At 35.4% G+C, this 20722-nt stretch overlaps 1 protein-coding gene and 1 long non-coding RNA gene across 5 annotated transcripts in view; one reads left to right on the top strand and one right to left on the bottom strand.

Annotated features, from left to right (window-relative positions):
- LOC143247371 (myelin regulatory factor-like) overlaps nt 1-20722 on the bottom strand; it is a 351121-nt gene that overhangs the window by 187059 nt on the left and 143340 nt on the right. The window lies entirely within an intron of this gene.
- LOC143247370 (uncharacterized) lies at nt 1693-6455 on the top strand. Its single transcript, XR_013026531.1, has 2 exons — nt 1693-3360; nt 5660-6455. It is a non-coding gene; the product is annotated as an uncharacterized LOC143247370 (long non-coding RNA).

Below are 20722 nucleotides of genomic sequence, written 5' to 3' on the forward strand. Positions count from 1 at the left end.
TTTGGATGTTTGAATTTTTTTTTAATGTCAGCTGCTAGTACATATATCAGGTCTTCCAACAAGTAATGTCCGATTTTAGGTTCAGAAAAATAGAAAATATTTCAAACGCTTTTAATGTTATTTAATCAATAATGTATGTTTCATTATTGTTAATTACTTCCTGCCAATGATTCACAAGCTTCTGAATGCTACTTCTATAAAATTCTTGAGGTTTGGAGGAAAAGAATGTAAAGAGGGTAGTTTTGACATCTTCATGTGTTCAAAACTCTTTTCCATCAAGATGGTTCTACGAACTTCAGAATATATGACAATCTTATGGGGCAAGGTCTGGAGAATAAGGAGAATGTGGAAGTTTATTCCAGTCTAGCTCCTGAGTCTTTGCAGATGGATCCTATGTTGATGGGGCCGTGCATTATCCTGGAGTAACGGAACACCTTTACGATTGATCAAAACAGGTCTCTTTTCTTTCAATGTAACATTCAAGCTCTCTAACTGTTGACAATAGAAGTCTGATTCAATCGTTACATTGAGTGACAGCAACTCAAAGTGAATCACACCAATAATATCCCACCAAACACTGACAAGACTTTCCTAGGGTGGAGGTCCATTTTGGGCTGTGCTTTAGCCAGTTTACCTGCACTGAGCCATTGTCTGCGGTATTAACATTTTTATAACATATATATTTTTCACCTGCAGTCACTAACCTGTCCAAATAAGGTGAATTACGTTCATGAGAGTGCAGAGAAGTGCAAACGTCCACTCTTGTTCGAAGATTGGCTTCTGACACACTATGGAAGACCCATTTTCTAAATTGTAACACCTTTCCAAGCTGTTGGAGATGACGGTGAACTGTTGAATGGATTGAATTTAACCTTCTGTGCTAGTTCTTCAACTGTTACAGCACAATCTTTATCAAGTGCAGTCAGCGGCAAGTCATCATTAAACTGAACAGGACGACCTGAACATGTCACATTACTTAAGCTGTAGTCACCTGATCTGAGCTTCTGAAACCACCTTCGACATTTTCTTTCATTGAGAGACTCTGCACCATAAACGCCTTGAATGTTTCGTGTAATTTCTGCTGCTCTATTGCCTTTTTTAAACTCATAAAGCATTATATGCCAAATGTGCTCCTCAGATACATCCATCTTCATAAGGGTTTATTTGATTAATGATCAAAAAAAGTAGAGTTGGGTTAGTTTCTTTTATTTGTCTGAACATTTTTATACACATCCTACTACATATTTTAGTCATTAAAGCCTTCTACAAAGAAATGATGATGCACTTCTGTATTAAATTTTCGGACATTACTTATGGGATGACCTGATACAGACTACTTCTTTTAAAATTCCCGCGCGAGGCATCTGAATATAAATGTTTGTGGAAATTTTCTCCACTTACATTTCGCTATATATTAACACACAGTAAAATAAAATATTTCAGTCTTTATGTGTCAATTTCCCTCAAGATATCAGAAAGATCTCATTGTGCAATTAGTTAGCGCCCCCAGAGATGGACAAAATCAAGTTTAGTGTATTGATTTACAAAACGGCATAAGAGATACTGGGACTGCATCAGCAGACCCGTAGTTGCGAAGGATTCTGTTAATCCCATCTTTATCTGTCACTTTATTTATAAGTTTATGACACCTGTTGATTTTGAAATATCGCTTATGTAACCATGCCTCAATTTTTACGAACTGAGGGCGTTGCTTTGGATTGAAATAAGGTGTGGTTTCCAAACCCGTTCCTATCCCGAAAACTCTGCAGCAAATGTATTTTTACGCCCACAGAGAGGGCTGAAGGTTCCTTTCTTCGAAATGTTTGTCCTTATTTTACTTGAATGTCGACGATAGTCTAGACCTGTGAATATTTCTCCTAGAAAGCGGTTATTTACAAAAATGCTCAGCAATCATCAACAACGGCATTACATCGTCGAACGGTCGGAAGTGAATCGTAAACACGTCGCGCTCGACTCGCGAGTTCGAATCTTCGTCACCGCACACGCTCGCCTTTTGAGCCGTGGAGGCATTATAACTCGTTGGTAAGAGAGTAACCCAAGAATTGGCGGTGGGTGGTATTGAGTAGTTGCATTCCCTCTAGAGTCTAGTCTATCTGTTAAATTAAAAACGACTACCAAAGATAGTACTCGCGTAGCTCTGCGCGAAATTCAAAACAAACAAACCTAAACGTATCGCCTCTGGAGATACGACACGCATCTGCAGAGACGCGCCAACAGAAATCACAGATATTTTTTTTAAAAGACAGTACGATTAGCTTTGTTTAAATATTGAATTTAGAAACAGTTATTTCTCTCACACTTTCATTTCGTGATATGTGATGATTATTCAAACCGTTAGTTGTTTTATTAAAAACAAACTCCAAGCGCACGGAACTCCACTTTGGACGTATATAAAAATCACAGCCTACACTGTTGTCAGTCCAATCCAACGTGTAAAGATAATTGGCGTTTCCGTGTTACTCGATTTTTTCTTCTTTTTACGCACGCAAGTTGTTCTAAATAAATAAAACAACAAACTATTCAGGAAATTTAACTTATCAATCTGTCTCTTGAAAATAAAAGCTTATCTGTAATGAAACTTTGTGAAAACAAACGAAGGTGTCAGTAAAACTGTCTCTTGACTATCACTCACTATCAGATATGTAAAATGTCCGTGAATAACGTACTAAACTTGACGGAACAGTTTTGACTTCATACAGTAATGGTAGGATAATAAAACTTACATTGAATTTCAAACATATTTTGTGTTTTTTATTAAAACTAGTTCGTCAACTTTAACCGAAACAACAACAGAGAGGGCACTTCGAGTCTAATTTTATTTGATATTTGATGCACGTTATCACCAGTTGCACAACGAGAAGTATATAATCAGTCACTGCGCATGACAAACTTAACTTACTGACCAAACTATGAACAACCAGTCGTACATCTCCCATATTGTAAAATGCTAAATTAATATATTTTTGTTGCTTTTTATTGAGGAGAGGGGGATGATTGAACAAACCTAAATGTGGAAAACTCATGTCCAAGTTTTAAAGCAGGCATTATTTGTTTTGCGTTTTGAACTTCGCGCAAAGCTACTCAAGGGCTATCTGCTCTAGCCGTCCCTAATTTAGTAGTGTAAGACTAGAGGGAAGACAGCTAGTTATCACCACCCACCGCCAACTCTTGGGCTACTCTTTTACCAACGAATAGTGGGATTGACCGTTACATTATAACGCCCCCACGGGTGAATGGCGAGCAGGTTTTGTGTGACCGGGATTCGAACCCGCAACCCTCGGATTACGAGTCGAACGCCTTAACCCACCTGGCCATGCCGAACCAGTGTAGGCACCAAATGTAGGTAATTCTCACAAGAACTCTCATTTGAAGTCTTATCGATATCTGCCTGCAAAATATGTCGCTTTTTTATTTTACTAAATGATTTATAACTAATGGTTAATTACGTGTATTTTACAATTGAAAAAATGATATTTTAATAACTATATCTTAGAAAGACTTACTAAACACTTCAGAGATAATTAACTTCCTACAATTTATAACTTAATAATGTTGTCATTTGTTTTATTAACAACAAATATACTTCATAAGAGTAAACAGTCAACGTGGTGAGCATACTGTTATTTACTTCTATCAATAATTAGTTTCCTATAATTTATAACAATGTTCTCACTTGTTAACATCAACAAGGATGATTGGTTAAATTCTAACAGTTCTAAATTTTTTCTTCAAGAGCCATTACTTCGAACTAATACCTGTTACTCTCTGTTTCTTTTATATACTACAGTACGTTAAACTTTGATAAACAGGCATCTGTTTTTCTACTGATTAACTAACAGTAGCCGTTCAGCGAATAACAGAAAGCTAAAGATTACAACAATACTATTGCCAATGATCAAAATAGTAACAATTTGAGTTGATTGTATCTGTTACATCAAATGTGTTTCGTTTGTAACTGAAATTATGGAAGTTAAGTGATGTTAGATCTGTTCTTAGGTGCAAAAGATACAACAGTGCATGCATCGAAAATAATCCTGGACAAAATTAAAACCAAGTGAAAAGTTTGAATACAATAAAAAATGTTAAACCAGACAGAGACAAACGTCATCGTGTGGTATTATAGATTTCAATCTTTTATACTTAAGTATTAAAAAAAAAACAACTACAGCTAGTCTTCTATAAACCGCTAAATATCTCAACAAAGAAAGGGACAATCGCTGGTAAATAACCTACATTCCAAATCTGGAACAATATAATTACCAAGAACTAAATAAAAGAAAACTGTATGAACCAGCTAAAATAACTAATCGTTCGCGAACTGGAACTTACAAAATGCAACACATACATTAGAGCAAAACCGAGGCAGAGTTTATCATTTAATTGTAATTTCTAGTAACAGCAAATAATACTGTAAAATAGTGACAGCACTTTCCCATTGGTTGGAACTTAAATAATAAATGAATGGTTGTTATGAATTTCGCGCAAAGCTTAACGAGGGCTATCTACGCTAGCCGTCCCTAATTTAGCAGGGTAAGACTAGAGGGAAGGCAGCTAATCATCACCACCCACTGTCAATTCTTGGGCTACTCTTTCACCAACAAATATGAGACTGACCGTCACATTATAACGCTCCCATGGTTGAAAGGGCATGTTTGGTGCGATGGGGATTCGAACCAGCGATCTTCAGATTACGAGTCGAGTACCTTAACTACCTGGCCATGTCGGGCCTTCACTTATTCAAACATTTGGTTTTACGAATTGAAACTATATAAATATAATAGTGCTATGGAATTACATAAAAATGTTCAGTTTTGTATTTTACGTTTTTCGATTTTTATGTTCTTTTTTGCACTTTTTCAAATACTACTTCAACTCCTATGTACGTTGGTTTGTTTTGAATTTCGCGCAAAACTACGTGAGGGCTATCTGCGATAGCAGTCCCTAATTTAGCAGTGTAAGACTACAGAGATGGCAGCTAGTCATCACCGCCCACCGGAAACTCTTGGAATACTCTTTGATCAAGTAATAGTGGAATTGACTGCCACATTATAATGCCCCAACAGCTGAAATGGCGAGCACGTTTGGTGTGATGGTGATTCGAACCCGCGATCCTCAGATTACGAGTCGAGTGCCTTAACCACCTGGCCATGCTGGGCCTAAAATAAATTAATATAAGATGAAGGGCAGCGGTGTTATTGGTCATACTAACAATATTTTACATTCCCTATACAATACAGAGATGATAATGGAAGATGTGTATGCTTGTCTGCAGTTAAGCGCAAAACTTACCATGGGCTATCTATGCTCTGCCCACTATGTGTTTCGATTTTTTTTTTTGCGTTGTATTAATGCCGCGGGATTTCCGATGTGTTTCTGGAGGGCGGCTGAGACAATGCGAATCAATTATTTATCGCAAACGAATTATCTCGTGTGTATTCCTGAAAGAAACATAATCCAGACAGAGAACACTAGAGGAAACTGTCAGTTGTGCAAGGTATACATTCAGTCATATCTTAGTTTAAATTTAATAATTAAAAATAAAAGGCAGAACAATCTAGATAATATAGAGTTTAAGAAGAGATCGTTTATAAGATTGATCTTTCTTTCATAGTAATTTGTTGTTGTTTTTTAATTCCAGGTAGCAAGAATCCTTGCATGAACCAAGTGAAAAAGGGGGAACAGATAATGTTGTCTTTCTGGGACTCCGCACGCAATAGGCATACTTACAAGACGTCAAGCCAGTTCGCTTGTTGCACTTAAGACTATTGAACAAGTGCTTACCGAGGGCCTATTTTAAACGCACAACACATTCTCTTTTTGTCAACACACAGTGGTTCGGATCACGTCTCAAAGTATGTGATTCTCATTCAAATTGGACTATTATCTGCATAAAGACAAGTACCTGACCGCGCGCAGCCAAGCTTCTGGTGGACCATTGACTTTTCCGAGTACATTTTCTTTCTTGTTGCTAATTTAGTGAACGGTATAAAAATTTGTGTAGGAAGATTTTTAAAACTACGTCGTGTTTACGTACATAATTTGACTATTTTTGCTCAGCTCGAGGTTATGCTAGGAGAAAGGAGCATGAGCAGCTAATGGATCTTTACGTTTTGGTACATCGAGCAAATCTTGTGATCAAAGAAACAACTCTGGTGTGTGTTGCCAGATGCTCCCTAAATAAAGACTTACTTTACCGTCTCATCAACTGAAACCCAATATTTAGAACTATAACTCTTCAGATTTATTGCTGTGCCACTTGGGGGAATGGGGCGCTAAACAGAAAATTGAAATGATTTGAAGTAATTTTTGTAGAGACACAAAGTTTTTGTTTGTTTTGTCTGTGATTTAGGACTAGCCACACAGGTGGCTTTTTATACTCTGCTCACCACGGGTATCAAAATGAATAGAACTTTGAATAAAGAAAGGTATAAAAATGTTTCGACCTTGGAAGTAAGACCAAAACAACTACAAAACTAAAACAACTACAAAAAACCAAAACAATTACAAAACCAAACCACCAGAATTCACCTGAAAGTTTAATCACCTTCGATACCAAATTAATAGGATGCAGAGAACTATACTTGTGACAATTTTACTCTTCCATGTTGTGTTGGGTCAGTATCACCAGAAAGGTCAAAATCGTCCAACACGACAACGAGAAGACGTAAAACATTTAATCAAATAATAATAACTACAGAGACAGCCAATCCTTAAAGTTTTCTAAACAAAACGTCAATAACAGAGGTCTGTGAGGACTTTATTCCCTTGAATGTTTACACGTTTTGAAGTAATTGCTGAATTATAAAAACGATATCCATTTTTCTCCATCACGTTCAGATTTTTCACAAAATCTCATAATGCGATACATAAAAGAAAAAGACCCAAACACGTATTCTTGAGACTAAAAGACGTAGATTTCACACAACAAAAATCAGGTTGAATGAGGATACATATTTCACAGTAACGTTCTTCCATTTTCTTCAGTTTGTTTGTATTTTTGTTAACAAAGATAATAATACAAAATGTTCATTGTGGTATAGGAAACAATAAACTGATCTAAGTAAGTTTTTTTATTCCAGATTTGTTAAAAATCCTGACGTTATATATGTAAAAAGGATATTAGATTCTAAATCTGCGTAGCTGAGTTATGGAAAATCCATTATTTAAAACAAACCAACATTTACGAAGTTTAAATTCGTAGGCCTATGTAATAGGCTTACTGATTCGATCTGGAATAGTAGTAAAGCTACCTAGAAAACTCTCATTTAAAGTACAACAGGATGGTTTCATAATACTACACCCAGGAGGCCCGGGTTCCCAGCATGGGAAGATACAATTTGGCCCGGCATGGCCTGGTGGGTTAAGGTGTGCGACTCGTAATCTGAGGGTCGCGGCTTCGCATCCCCGTCGCACCAAACGTGCTTGCCTTTTCAGCCGTGAGGGCGTTATAAATTAACGGTCAATCCCACTGTTCGTTAGTAAAAGAGTAGCCCAGGAGCTGGCGATGGATGGTAATGACTAGTTTCCTTCCCTCTAGTCTTACGCTGCTAAATTAGGGATGGCTAGCGCAGATAGCCCTTGAATAGCTTTGCGCGAAATTCAAAAACAATCATAATACTAACGTGTCACAGTATCATTCAAAATCGATTCACCAGCTCAATGTTTTCGCTTTAATCACGATTTCCACTCAAAATGGATTGTTTGTTTTTGGATTTCGCCCAAAGCTACACGAGGGCTATTTGCGATACCTATCCCTAAGTCAACAGTGTAGGACATGAGCTGCTCTTTTACCAACAAATAGTGGGATTGACCGTAAAATTATAAAGCCCCCGCGGCTGATAGGGCGAGCATGTTTGGTGTGCAAACAATTCGAGCCCTCGACACTCAGCTAACGAGCTAAGCGCTCTAACCACCTGGCCATGCCGGGCCCCACTCATGTAAGTTACTCCGCAGAAAGAAAACGTTTTACTCTATCATCTAAACATTATGGAACCGAAACCCGGCAGCGATGATGATTGCCTTTTTTTAGTCTTAAGGATATTATAACTTTAGTTAATCCCAGTTTTATTTTGTAAAATAGTAGCTGCATTTTTCTAGTCGAGATTAGAAAAATTATGGACGGCAGTAGATAGCCTTAATGGCTTTACCATAAAACGAAACAAACACATAAAATGTATTATATTTTAATATGTATAATACAAATATCTTGATGACTTGCGCAGTAACGTGGGCCAAGAAAGCAATCATATCCGAATAAATAGATAAATAAGCTTATATTAAAATATAGAAACCAACGTTGGTATAACTACACTTTCTTAGAAGTGTTTGTAACTAGCAGAAATAAAATTGTTTGTTTGAAGTTAAGCACTGAGTTATCCCGATGGATTATCTTGTAGCTATCGGTATATAATAAACATGATTTTGTAACGTTATAAGTTCTCAAAATTACAAGTGTGCCACCGAAACGGAGGACACTGAAATGACAGAAATCAAAGTTTAATGTTTTATATTTATTCGATCCTAATTGGTTCAGCAGTAAGTTTGAGGAATTTTAATGTTAAAATTTGGAGTTTGGTCCATGTGATGGGTACGGCATAAGTAGCAGCTTTCTGTTTGAGATAGATCAACGGAAACATGTTTATATCGTAGAAACAATGATTGGCATACACTAAAGTACAATCGTTACTGGTTTGGTCTGTTGTGAATTTCATGCAGAGTTACACAAGGGCTATCTGCGCTAGCTGATAAAGTTTGTTTGTTTGTAATTAGACACAAAGCTACAGAATGGGTTATCTGTGTTATGCCCACCACAGTAACGAAACCCGCTTTCTAGAGGTGGGAGTCCGAAGACATACCGTTGTTCCAATGGGTGGCTCTGCGCTAGTAGTCCCTCATTTAGCAGTGAAAGACTAGAAGAAAGGCAGTTAGTCATCATCACCCATCGCCATCTCTTGGACTACTCTTATTTTACCAACGAATAGTGGAATTGACCATCACATTATAACGTCACCACGGCTAAAAGAAAGAGCATGTTTTGTGGGACGGGGATTCGAACTCGCGACCCTCAGATTGCGGGTAAAACGCTCTGAACCAACTGGTCGTGCCAGACCACACTTCTACTGGTCAGAGTCCATTTTGTTATTGTAGAACGAAGCAAATATGAAATATCTATTTTTTTAATTTAGAAAATGTTCTATTTACTGTGTTCCACGTGACTGTACCATAAAACACAACAAACAGTGCTTAAAACAACATTAAATCAGTATTTTAAAATAAACTGTTGTTTGTCATTGCTGGTTACTTTATTATATCTTCTCAATGATTTTTTTTTCGTACTGACCTAGGCCTTTTTTGCTATACATATAGATTGTCAAAATAAAATGTGATTTTAAAGAATGTTTCGCAGATCAGGGCATCGTATTTCATAAAGTGTATAACATAAAAAGGTAAATTTGCTCAGGGATATAAAGAATATGCAGAAAGGAAGGGCCATAGTTGACACATTATTCCACCAGAGGCGCCACTGTGATGTATTTTGTGTGCTTCCCATAGGTATAAATGGATCTGTTAATCTCAGTTCAGCTTTGCGGTTTAGGGCACATCTCCAGTGGCACAACGGTAAGTCTGATGGTATATAACATTATAATCCTAATGTCAATACCTGCAGTGAGAAAGTCACTAATGAAAACCTTAATGTTTTTTGGAGTTTGCTACTTTTTCTATTTAAACTCCTTAACAAAGAATGGGAGAGCTATAATTATAGAAGTAACACAAGGGGAAGTGCAGTGCGTGGAAAAATGGAGAGAACGAAAGTAGCGGTTAATGTTTTATGTGAAGTATATATACGTACAACCAGTATAAAATTCAGTCAAAAGAAAAGAGAATGGGTGAATTACCACGGCTATGTATTAAAACAAAATATATGTAATCTTTCCTTACTTATGAAAATGTTATTTGTCTGATCCTTTTTTTTTAGGTTTAATGACTGCATTCTTTTGATGACCGTCCTACCTACCTTTTCCAGTAGATCAGCAGTAAACTAACAGACTAACAGTGCTAAAATCTAAGGTCTGATTCCCCTCAATGACAGAACCTGGAGAACCCACAGTGTAGCTTTGCACTAAATTAGCAACGTCACACCACTTCCATAACCTTCTAGTTTTAACGTTGCATTTTACTGGTTAACTGTAGTCAATAAAAAAAACAAATCCTTTATCTATATACAGCTTGTTAAATAAAATATTCGCCCTATTTGATCTTCTATGTTGCTATAGATTCTACTTATTTCCAGTGAGAAACTGGCTGTCTTGAATTATGTTGCTGGTTCTTTCCTTCATAACATCTCGAGTTGTAATTCTAGAAGTACAAATGTGACCCATAGTTCTTCGATTATTTAAGAAGAACAAAACAAAAACTTAACTATTTATGCACAGATTTCTTGGGGTTAACGAATTTAATAATATGTGAGTCAAATAAATTTTAAACACAAAAACCATTAACTTTGCAATTAATTGTTGAATATTTGTATCTTACATAAAAAACTAATGATTTATCTCAATAATTTTTATTTTACTTGTTTTTACACTAAACGTACAAACAAGTAGAAACACAAAAACTCAACATAATGGAACAGGAGGACTCCAAAAGTCATAGACAATACAAAACATGAGGACCCCACCAGTTGATGAGATTATAGACATATGAGGACTCCACAAATCGCAGACTGTTTAGAAACATGAGGACTCCACAAGTCGTAGACAGTATTGAAACATGCTGTGTTTCATTATCTAACTTCAGACTTTGGAGTTGTAATTTTGTCTCTAACTTTATAAGTGTCACACTCTCTTAATATGTTCACGTTAAGTGTTACCATTCTTCGCAGAACATTTCCACTCAGGAACTCTTTCACAATGCTTGGAACAGTTTTACCCTCTACATATATGAGACTTGTCCTTCCAGACACTCTGCATTCGAGCTGAGACCCCCCACCCAATGGACCCACAGATACTGAATAACTCACAAGTACTATGCATTTCTTTTTTGTATTTTTTCTGACCCCTTCCTAACGCTTTCCTGTGGCTCAGAGTTTAGATGTACCTTTCCTAAAGTACGTTTTCGATAAGGCTTGTGAAGCCAGGTTATTCGTTAATTTTATGATCGGAGGTTAAATGTCTTCATCTCAGTTTTCGTTGTTATTGTTTTTTACTTCTAATAACAGACTTTTTCATAACTACCAACTGCCTTTCTCTATAGCTAATGTTACACAACAGAACATGTGTACCACCTTTCTGAACATTAACGCATCACAAGCTAGAAAATAAAGAGAACAGAAAAGACAGGCCTAAAACAACAAAAATATGGCTGAATCACTACCTACTGAGATTCTTCAAACTGGCTTTAAAAACTGACTTGAGCAACGATATAACCTGGACGTTGAAATCAAGTTCGGTAAAAGTACAAGTTAGTAGTAAGAATGCACTCAGCTAAAAACAGAATATTTTTTTAAATAAGAGGAAGTAGCTATTAACTAAACCCGACTCGTTGTGGGAAGGCTAGGCTAAGTAAGATATTGTTTTCTATTGAATGAAAGCAGGAAAAGCGTCCACGAATAAAATCAAACTTTTATTTTCGTCACGATACGTTCCGCTCGTGATAAATTTAATCTTATTTCGTTCTCCACCAATCACAATTAGGCTTTTCTACACGTGTTAACCTCAAAGACAGGAACATTCCACCTTACGCCTACATTCTACAAAAGATTATTTAAAATGCTTAACCACTTAAAGAGAGTGCTAAGCCTAATTATTGTTCACTCTTAAATACATCTGGGTTACTTTTATTGCTTTTGTTTGTACTATTTGTTTTGTTTTGGACTGTTTGTACTCTGACTACCGCAAGTATCGAAACTCGAATTTTTTTAGTGTTAAAAGCCCTCAGGCTTACCTCTGAGCTACCGTGGAGCATCAGATAAGAAAGGGAAATTTACATGTTGAAAGTAAAAACTCAACAAAGATAAAGTTTACGTTACTTATTCATCAAAAATAAGTAAATACAGCTTATGTTAATCAATAGAACTATGAATCAGTAAAGAATATACTGGAAATTTGTCACCTGACTGTATCCATATATAAGGAAGCTTTAAAACGAGAAATGGTAGTTAGTCTCTATTAATACAAAATTTGTCTTTACAAACGTTAAGACCCAGAAACTGTATAACATGCTTTCAATATTTTAGTTGTTAGTTTTGATTCTGTACATTCCATTCGCATGTCCTACATTTTAGTTGCAAAACAAGATGGACTACAATTATTCTGTTGTTTTATCCAACCGATTCGATAAAGACAGGTAAATCGAAATATCTTTAATCAATTATTCTTCTACTTTTCAAACTCTCAAGTTGCTACGACTATTGTAAGTGTATGATAAGTGTATAGTGTGGCCACGTTTTCTTTTTGGTTTTGTTTTTCTATAGGGTTTGGTTTGAATTTTGCGCAAACTACACGAGGGCTATCTGCGCTATCCATCCCTAATTTAGCAGTGTAAGACTAGAGGGAAGGCAGTTAGTCATCACCAACCACCGCGAACTCTTGGGCTACTCTTTTACCAATGAATAGTGAGTTTGACCCTCACATTATAACGCCCCCACAACTGAAAGAGCGAGAATGTTTGGTGTGACGGGGATTGGAACCCGCGACTATCAGCTTACGAGTCGAGTGCCTTAATCACCTGGCCACGCCGCACCTTTTCTATCGGCTCTTATTAGATTCAATGCATGCTTTAATGTTTAACTAAGCCTAAAAGCATTGGCTTGTTAAAAAAAAAAAAAGACCTTAGTTTGGTGGTTGAAAACTCACACATTATTGTTGACGTCAAACGATGTGTTAAAGTATAGGCATATTTCTAAGTGTGCGAAGTTTGATAGTGTGTGAAAGATAACGTTTTTAATCGTGGTAATTTGTAAAGAACAACACCCAAAGAAATCATTAAACCTGTTTCAGGAATTTGTTATTGGATAAGTTTGATTGTTTTCGAAATCGCAACTGAACGAGCATAAAAAAAAAGAGCAACTGAACTGCGGGTATACACAAGATGTTCAGTGTGATTAATATTGGCTAACAAACATTCGATTGAAAGACACGTTACTATCTCTCTCTCTATATATAAAAGGTTTGTTTAGAATTTCGCACAAAGTTACACGAGGGCTATCTGCGCTAGCTGTCCCTAATTTAGCAGTTAGAATAGAGGGAAAGCAGCTACTCATTACCACCCATCGTCAGCTCTTGGGATACTCTTTGATTAAGTAATAGTGGGATTGACCGCATCATTATAAGACCCCAAAAGCTGAAAGGGCGAGCACGTTTGGTGTGACGGGACCATCAGATTGCGGATCGAGCGCCCTAACCATCGAGCATTAAAATATTTGCATATAGTTATTTGAAAAATAATTTCAGTATAGTGTTTTCTTACCTATCACAGGCTTTTCTAAGTACAGGAAGTTGATGAGAGTGCATTTTAATCTTTTCTCAATGTTGGTCCCCCGGGTGCACAGTGGTAAGTAAACGAACTTGCAACGCTAATATCCGATGTTAAACTCCCCACGATGGATATAGCAAACAGCCCAATGTGATTTCTTTGCGGTGTGGCAGTATGTTTGCAGACTTATACTGCTAGAAACCGGGTTTCGATACCTATTGTGGGCAGGGCACAGATAGCACTTTGTGTAACTTTGTGCTTACTAACAAATAACTGCCCAATGTGGCTTTGCTCCAAAACAAAATGAACAAACATTAATGTTGTTTCATTAATAATATTGATTAAAATATTCAATATATAAATATTTCTTACACAGTATTACTTTATATTGTTAGCTAAGTAACTGGATTTCGTACTAAGTTAAACCTCTTAAGCTGGTAGAACCTCTTGAGATATCTATTATTGAGATTACGGCCAAGATCATCATCGGAAGAACAGAACATGAAATTTAAGAATCAAAGTATTTCAGTCACTACATATACAGGTTTTACATACACGTAATTAGGACTGTATATTAAATTAATTATTCAGTTGTGATTTTTTTTCGTTCTGATCGATGCAGGTAGCTTGCTTTGATCTTAAGTTAATGATAATTAATAGGCGCAGACGCAGTAAAAATCAAACTGAACGTGTAAGATTTTTCAAAGGTGGTATTTTTAAAAAGCCACGAGTTAGCTAGCGGCCTTTGTTTAAAACTCATACTTAATACAAAACTCTAGAAAAAACAACAACATACAGCTATTGTATACCATACCAGATCTGTGTGATTATGTTTCAATTCCACAGTGCAAAATAAAAGTGGTTTTCTTTGGAAGTAATAATTTCTGAGAACAATGGCGTGACTTTCTCATAGTAAAAGGACGGTATCTTTCAATAAAGAACTCTCTTTTCTAAACAAAAATAAACAACTTTTATACTTGGCAAGTTTTCTCTCTTACCAACAACAGACTTTAAATAATGTTCACTTAATTTTTTTATTAACTATAAAGTAGAACGAAATATTTCTCTCAAGTATAATTATTCATCGGTTAACCCCTAACAACAACAAAAATTCATTTAAACGTTACTGTAAACAGCATTCATTTTAATATACAAAATAAAACTCTGTTGTATCGAACGCTAGCTAAACTGATCGTTGATTATCAAAAATCCCTATGGGATTATAAGAACTTTTTTTTTTTTACAGTAGCAAAACAGTAAACAACTTCCATTATTTTTAACTCTTACAAATTTGGTTACTCTGATTAAAATCTGGGCTACCGAAATGCTATTTATTTTTGTGTCGCAGAAATTTGATGTCGTGTTGGTAAAATATTCACCTCAGCCTTAAGAGTCTTTATTTCACAGCTGTTAAATATTTGCGAGCGATAGCACTTTTTGATAATGTTTAAAGGCAACCTAACGAAGGTAGAGTAGCATTAATTAATAGTGTTAAACCTACACTTGTATTTCAACAAAAACGAACTCGAGATAAGCATTGTATAACCACGTTACAACCAAAGAACAGGTGTGATTTAACACACTGAGACGTACCACACACTGAATATCAAAACACAGCAGGAGATCAAATAGAGAAAAACACAAAAAAACAATCAATCAATCAATAAACTGCCGAAAAAATTAATGTAAATGAAATAATTAACGAGAAAAACACTAAAAAAACAACGTAAGTTTCAGTACGAGATCTAAAAACCACATGCTCTTTTCTTCAGATTACACAACTATACTTCGTGACTTTCAACATTTCTTTAACATTGTGCTGTTATTCTGATTATTTATATGCCCCCCAGTAGCACAGTAGTACGTCTGCGGTCTAAGAACCTTAGAAATAGGGTTTCGAAAGCCGTAATGGCCAGAGCACAGATAGCCCCTTGTGTCGTAGCTGGGTGCTTAACTTAAAATTATCTGCATTACACGTGTTGTAGTTTCCCAGTGTCGTATCGTCGACGTTAAAATTACCTTCGTCAAGTTCATTCAGAAATTTTAACGGCATAAATAATAACATTCATATGTTCATGACAACCACGTGGTTTTACTTTTCACACCGTTATATCTATCACAACTACCTTGAAAATGTAAAGACATTCTATAAGGACACAAGAACGCTTTAGTTATTCAAATTTCCTGAAAAGCCTAATTCAATTAGATTTTAATAGAATTGTTATTTGGCAATCTAAACATAGTAACAGAATCTTATATTCACGACTGTAACACAATTTTTTAAACATTAATATTAGCACTCCGAATGAATGAAGTTGTATGTTGTTGTTGTTGTTTTTACACAAAATATTAAATAAAGCAATAGGCATTTGGATATCGATGCAAATATGAGCTTTGTTTTTTTAAAGATTAGAGTTAATTTTAATAGAATACAAAGAGACGGTACGAAACCTTTAGCTCTATTTTCTGGTGCTTAACGTATCAATTATTATTATTAACATTTATAAGAGTGCTCGTGAGAATTATCACTATAAAAGTTACTTTATAATTTCGGAGACCATACGTGGGTCAGTGGTTACAGTTTTCGGACTTTGAACGTCAGAAACAAATAAACAATTTATTCCTACCATTATTATTTGGGTGACACCAATATGTCGCTTTAAAATTTCATGCTTAATTACGCAAGGGCTATCTGTACGCAGTTGTTCATGGTTTTGAGATGATATAATAAGAGAAAAGGCGTCCCCTAGTGGCACAGTGGTATGTTCGTGAACTTACAACGCTAAAAAACAGGGCTATCTGCGCAAGCTGTCCCTAATTTAGCAGTTAAAAATGATAGGAAAAGCAGCTAGTCATAATCACCTATCGCCAGTTCTTGGGATACGCTTTGATCAAGTAACAGTGTTTTTCCCCCGATTTGGCCCATGACCTCAAAGTCCTTAGTGCGATTTTGTAGCAACGGGATGCAAACCAGAGACTCCTGAATTCCTTTCTGACACACTGTATCACTGAGCCTCTTCTGGCCCCCTAATAATAAATAACGTATGAAGAAAAGTGTTTTTCTTTCAGGATTCAGATGAAGATTAAAACAAATATGAAATTAAATTTTCGTCTCACTTAATTATTCTGGTCGTTGCCATGCAAAATATTGCTTTTAGGATTTGCCAGTTAAACTCTAGTGTTCGCTTGCCTCACCTACAAGGTATAAATCAGGGCGTATTCAAGGTATGGAATATTAATCATATTCTTTCAATGTAACAAAATAATTCAGAAACTCAAATACGATGGATTGCATGTGGTACATTTATTAAGCCTTTTCAAACAATTCTAATATCTTGAAGTGTCACACGTATCTTACTTTGATCTTGGTGGTCGGTTTTAACAAACAGGATGTTAGAATTCTACATAAAGAAGAGTAACAGCTTCATTAGGTTGCATAACTCCATAATCAAAACGCTACAGTCTTGAAAGAAACCAACGTTTAATAGTATACAAGCTTTTCAAAACAATATTTTCTCTACCTGTCTTAATATGACTAAGTAACATGAAGCTGCTAGCAGCCTCAAACTTTCATCTTTGCACTAAAAATTATTAAGTAAATGTTTTATTATACTTCAAGACCAGGAACAATCTCTTTCGTTTTTGCTCTGTGTTATTAGTTTGTTTTTTCTAACCTTGATAACCTTATAATTACTTGATTGTTATTCTCACGAAGCATTAGCCAGCGAAATAATAGGTTATCTATAATAAATAAACGTAAATATACTTGTCTTTTACGTTTCCTGATTTCTTGATCAATGAACACCAAACTTCACATAGTGATACAGTACGACACGGGGAAGGTCATGAGAGGGGGTTGGACCCCACATCTGACTTCATATCGATAAAATTCTTAAAAACAGTGTGTCTTTCTTTTCAGTATTGGTAACTTTATGTATTTTTATTACACTTTTAATTTTAATGTTTATTGTGATAAGAAAAAAACAATAGAAGCACAATTTCCTATCCTTCGTTACAATACAGTTTTTATTTAAATCGTTAACGGACGGATACTCTAGCTAGTTCTCAAACAATCATTGAAATGAAACATAATAAGTATGTTTCTCTTCTCAATATTTGTGAAAATAAGCACTGGATGAATAGGGGCATAATAGATTAGTTCTTGAACTAACAAGTCATGTTATTGCGCATCTACATAAAATATCAGTACCATTTACAATAAATGTATTTCAGAGATACAACACATTTAGGAGATATATCAAATTAAGCACACATATATTGTGACTAGTCTGAGAAGAGAAGATATCGTTCTGTGACGCAAAGTGCTAATTTATCAATGTGACGAGGTACTAAAAGCTTAGCTGCAAAGTTCTGTTGTTTGTGAAACGTAAAGTTTCTTTATTTGTCTACCGGTTGTTTGGCGCAGATAACCTAGTTGTTGCTTTACTTGATAGCCTAGTTGCTTTACACTAATAGACGTCAAACAACCAACCAACCAAATCCGTTGTTTGTGATAATGGTTGTATGACGTAAAGGTTCCGTTGTGTGTGATGCGAAAATTCCATTGTTTGTGACAGTGTTTCGATGATCTGAAGATTCTGTGGTGTGTGTGCGACAGTATTTCTGTGGCGTAAGGATACCGTTGTTTGTGATATGAGCTATAATATAGCGCTGAAAATAGCCATATTCCAATAAGATCTAATATACAATCGTGACTCTTTGATCGACTTATATCAGTGTTGTAAAAAATAATAAAAACAAAACAAAACATTTGCCACTATGAATCCGGCCAGCTAACTAAAATATATTTTTGACGGCCATATTTAGTAGAGCGTTCTAGCATCCTTCTTTACACGTTAATTTGAATATCTGTGAGATTAATTCCATATACACAGTATTTATTCTACAAATAGTTCCTCTAAACACATACATCTCTGATCTGACTCCCATATTTAATATGTACAATGAAATGTATTAGTTGTATTTTTATTCATTTTAAAGTTTCGTGAAAACGTCTTTTCCTAGTGTATTATTATAAATTTCTCATTAAAAGTAAATAAATTATACAGATCAAAACTAAACTGTAGCTTATAAGTTAAAGAAACAAATTATTAAAACAAAACAGGTAAAATGTGCAAAATGCCACAGTTCAATACAGAGGAAAACCTAAACCTATAATATATTCGAATTCTCTGATTCATCCGATGGACACCCTTTAGAATGAAAATAGAATATTTATTCTATTCAATTATTCAATTATCTCCCCAGGGGCATCAGTGATAAGTAAGAAGGGTTATAACGCTAAAGCCGGGTTTCGATACCCGTGGTGGGCATAGCACAAGTAAGCTCACTGTTCTTAACTCCACATAAAATCAATAATTTCTAAAAAGCATTATAACTACTTAATTACTGGGTTTATATAATGTCACATATCAATACATAACGAAAACTAACACAATATAACTACCTTTAACATATTGTAATAAACAAACAACACACACCTAATACTACAATATTTAAAGTATAGTCATAAACAACACAATCAATACAACTATCTTTAACGTATTTTAATAATCAATAAACAATACACCCAATATTACTACCTTTAATATATTATAATATGTAATAAGCAATAAATGATACACACCTAATACCATTACCTTTAACATACTGTAACAATCGATAAACATAACATACAATACAATTATCTTTTACCTATTATAATAACCAACAAAAATCACACCCAGTACAACTGGAACTAATTTTTAAACCTATGTATTTTCTCCCATTTTTTGTTCGAAGGAGTAAAAGAAATTGATCATTTCGCTTGTTTACCTCTATCATTATTGTTAAACATTTAATAAAGTCACATGTTATTAATTAAAACAAGAGGTGTAATAAAAGAAAATCTAAGGTAAATTTTGAATGTAACATTCATTGGTGGGATGTAAAATATATGCATTTATATTGGCCCGGCATGGCCAAGCGTGTTAAGGCGTGCGACTCATAATCTCGCATCCCCGTCGCGCCAAACATGCCGTGAGGGCGTTATAATGTGACGGTCAATCCCACTATTCGTTGGTAAAAGCGTAGCCCAAGGGTTAGCGGTGATGACTAGCTGCCTTACACTGTCTAGTCTTACACTGTTAAATAAATAAAATCGCATTGCTTCACACTTTTAAATTGTTTTTGTCTACTTCGAGAAGAAAACCAAGTAAGAATACAACGTGGGTTATAGTAAAACCTCACTTGATCTTATTTAATCTTCCAAAACCTGGATGAACCCGTCAAAACAATGCTAAATTAACAAAATATGGATAAAGTCTAAATAAATCTATCGATATAATATATTACACTCTATAACTTCACTTAACTGGATTTTTTTTTTTTTTTTTACTAATACTCCTCAGTTTCCGAGGGCAGAATGAACTGAAATAAGTTGACTTGAGAGCTTATCAAAACTTTATTATGCTATAATCGGCCCGGCATGGCCAAGCGTGTTAAGGCGTGCGACTCGTAATGTCGCATCCCCGTCGCGCCAAACATACCGTGGGGGCGTTATAATGTGACGGTCAATCCCACTATTCGTTGGTAAAAGAGTAGCCCAAGAGTTGGCTAGCCCTCGAGTAGCCTTGTGCGACTAAATTTTTGGACTAAATAGGTAAATCTAGGAATATCCTTATGATTGCTTGGAATTCGCCGTGACAAAGAATGTGAAGATTTTCTACCCAAACAAACATTATTTATTTTTATTACGTAAGTAGAAACGCGTAAACTTTCTTGTATACATAAAACTCGTAGTTGCAAAATCTACTACATCAAACAACAGACACTGGTGTCTATTCCAATTATAGCAGGAATGGTAAGAGGTTTCGAAATGATTTCTCATTATTAGTTTTCCTAATATACGCGAATCAAAATATTACTAATAATGATACCAAATCTTCATATTTTACCCCTATTCGTCATTCTTTCGAAGTAACTTTACTGCAATATAACAAAGTGGTTTACAAGATGTCAAAATGTTGCACTAAGTTTACATTAAAGCATTATGTAGTGTGTATGAGAGGAGCGGGGGAGTTGAAGATTTTGATGTAATACACGTTCCTCCTACCTTTATAGCTGAAAGTGGATACATCGAAACGTCGTCTTATCCAAAAAACGGAGTACAAGTAGTTATTTAAAAACTGTAACCCCTACAATGTTATGTGTCACATAAAACACCAAC

The sequence above is a fragment of the Tachypleus tridentatus genome, chromosome 3 (genome assembly GCF_004210375.1).
Source record: "Tachypleus tridentatus isolate NWPU-2018 chromosome 3, ASM421037v1, whole genome shotgun sequence".
Taxonomy (NCBI): Eukaryota; Metazoa; Arthropoda; class Merostomata; order Xiphosura; family Limulidae; genus Tachypleus; species Tachypleus tridentatus.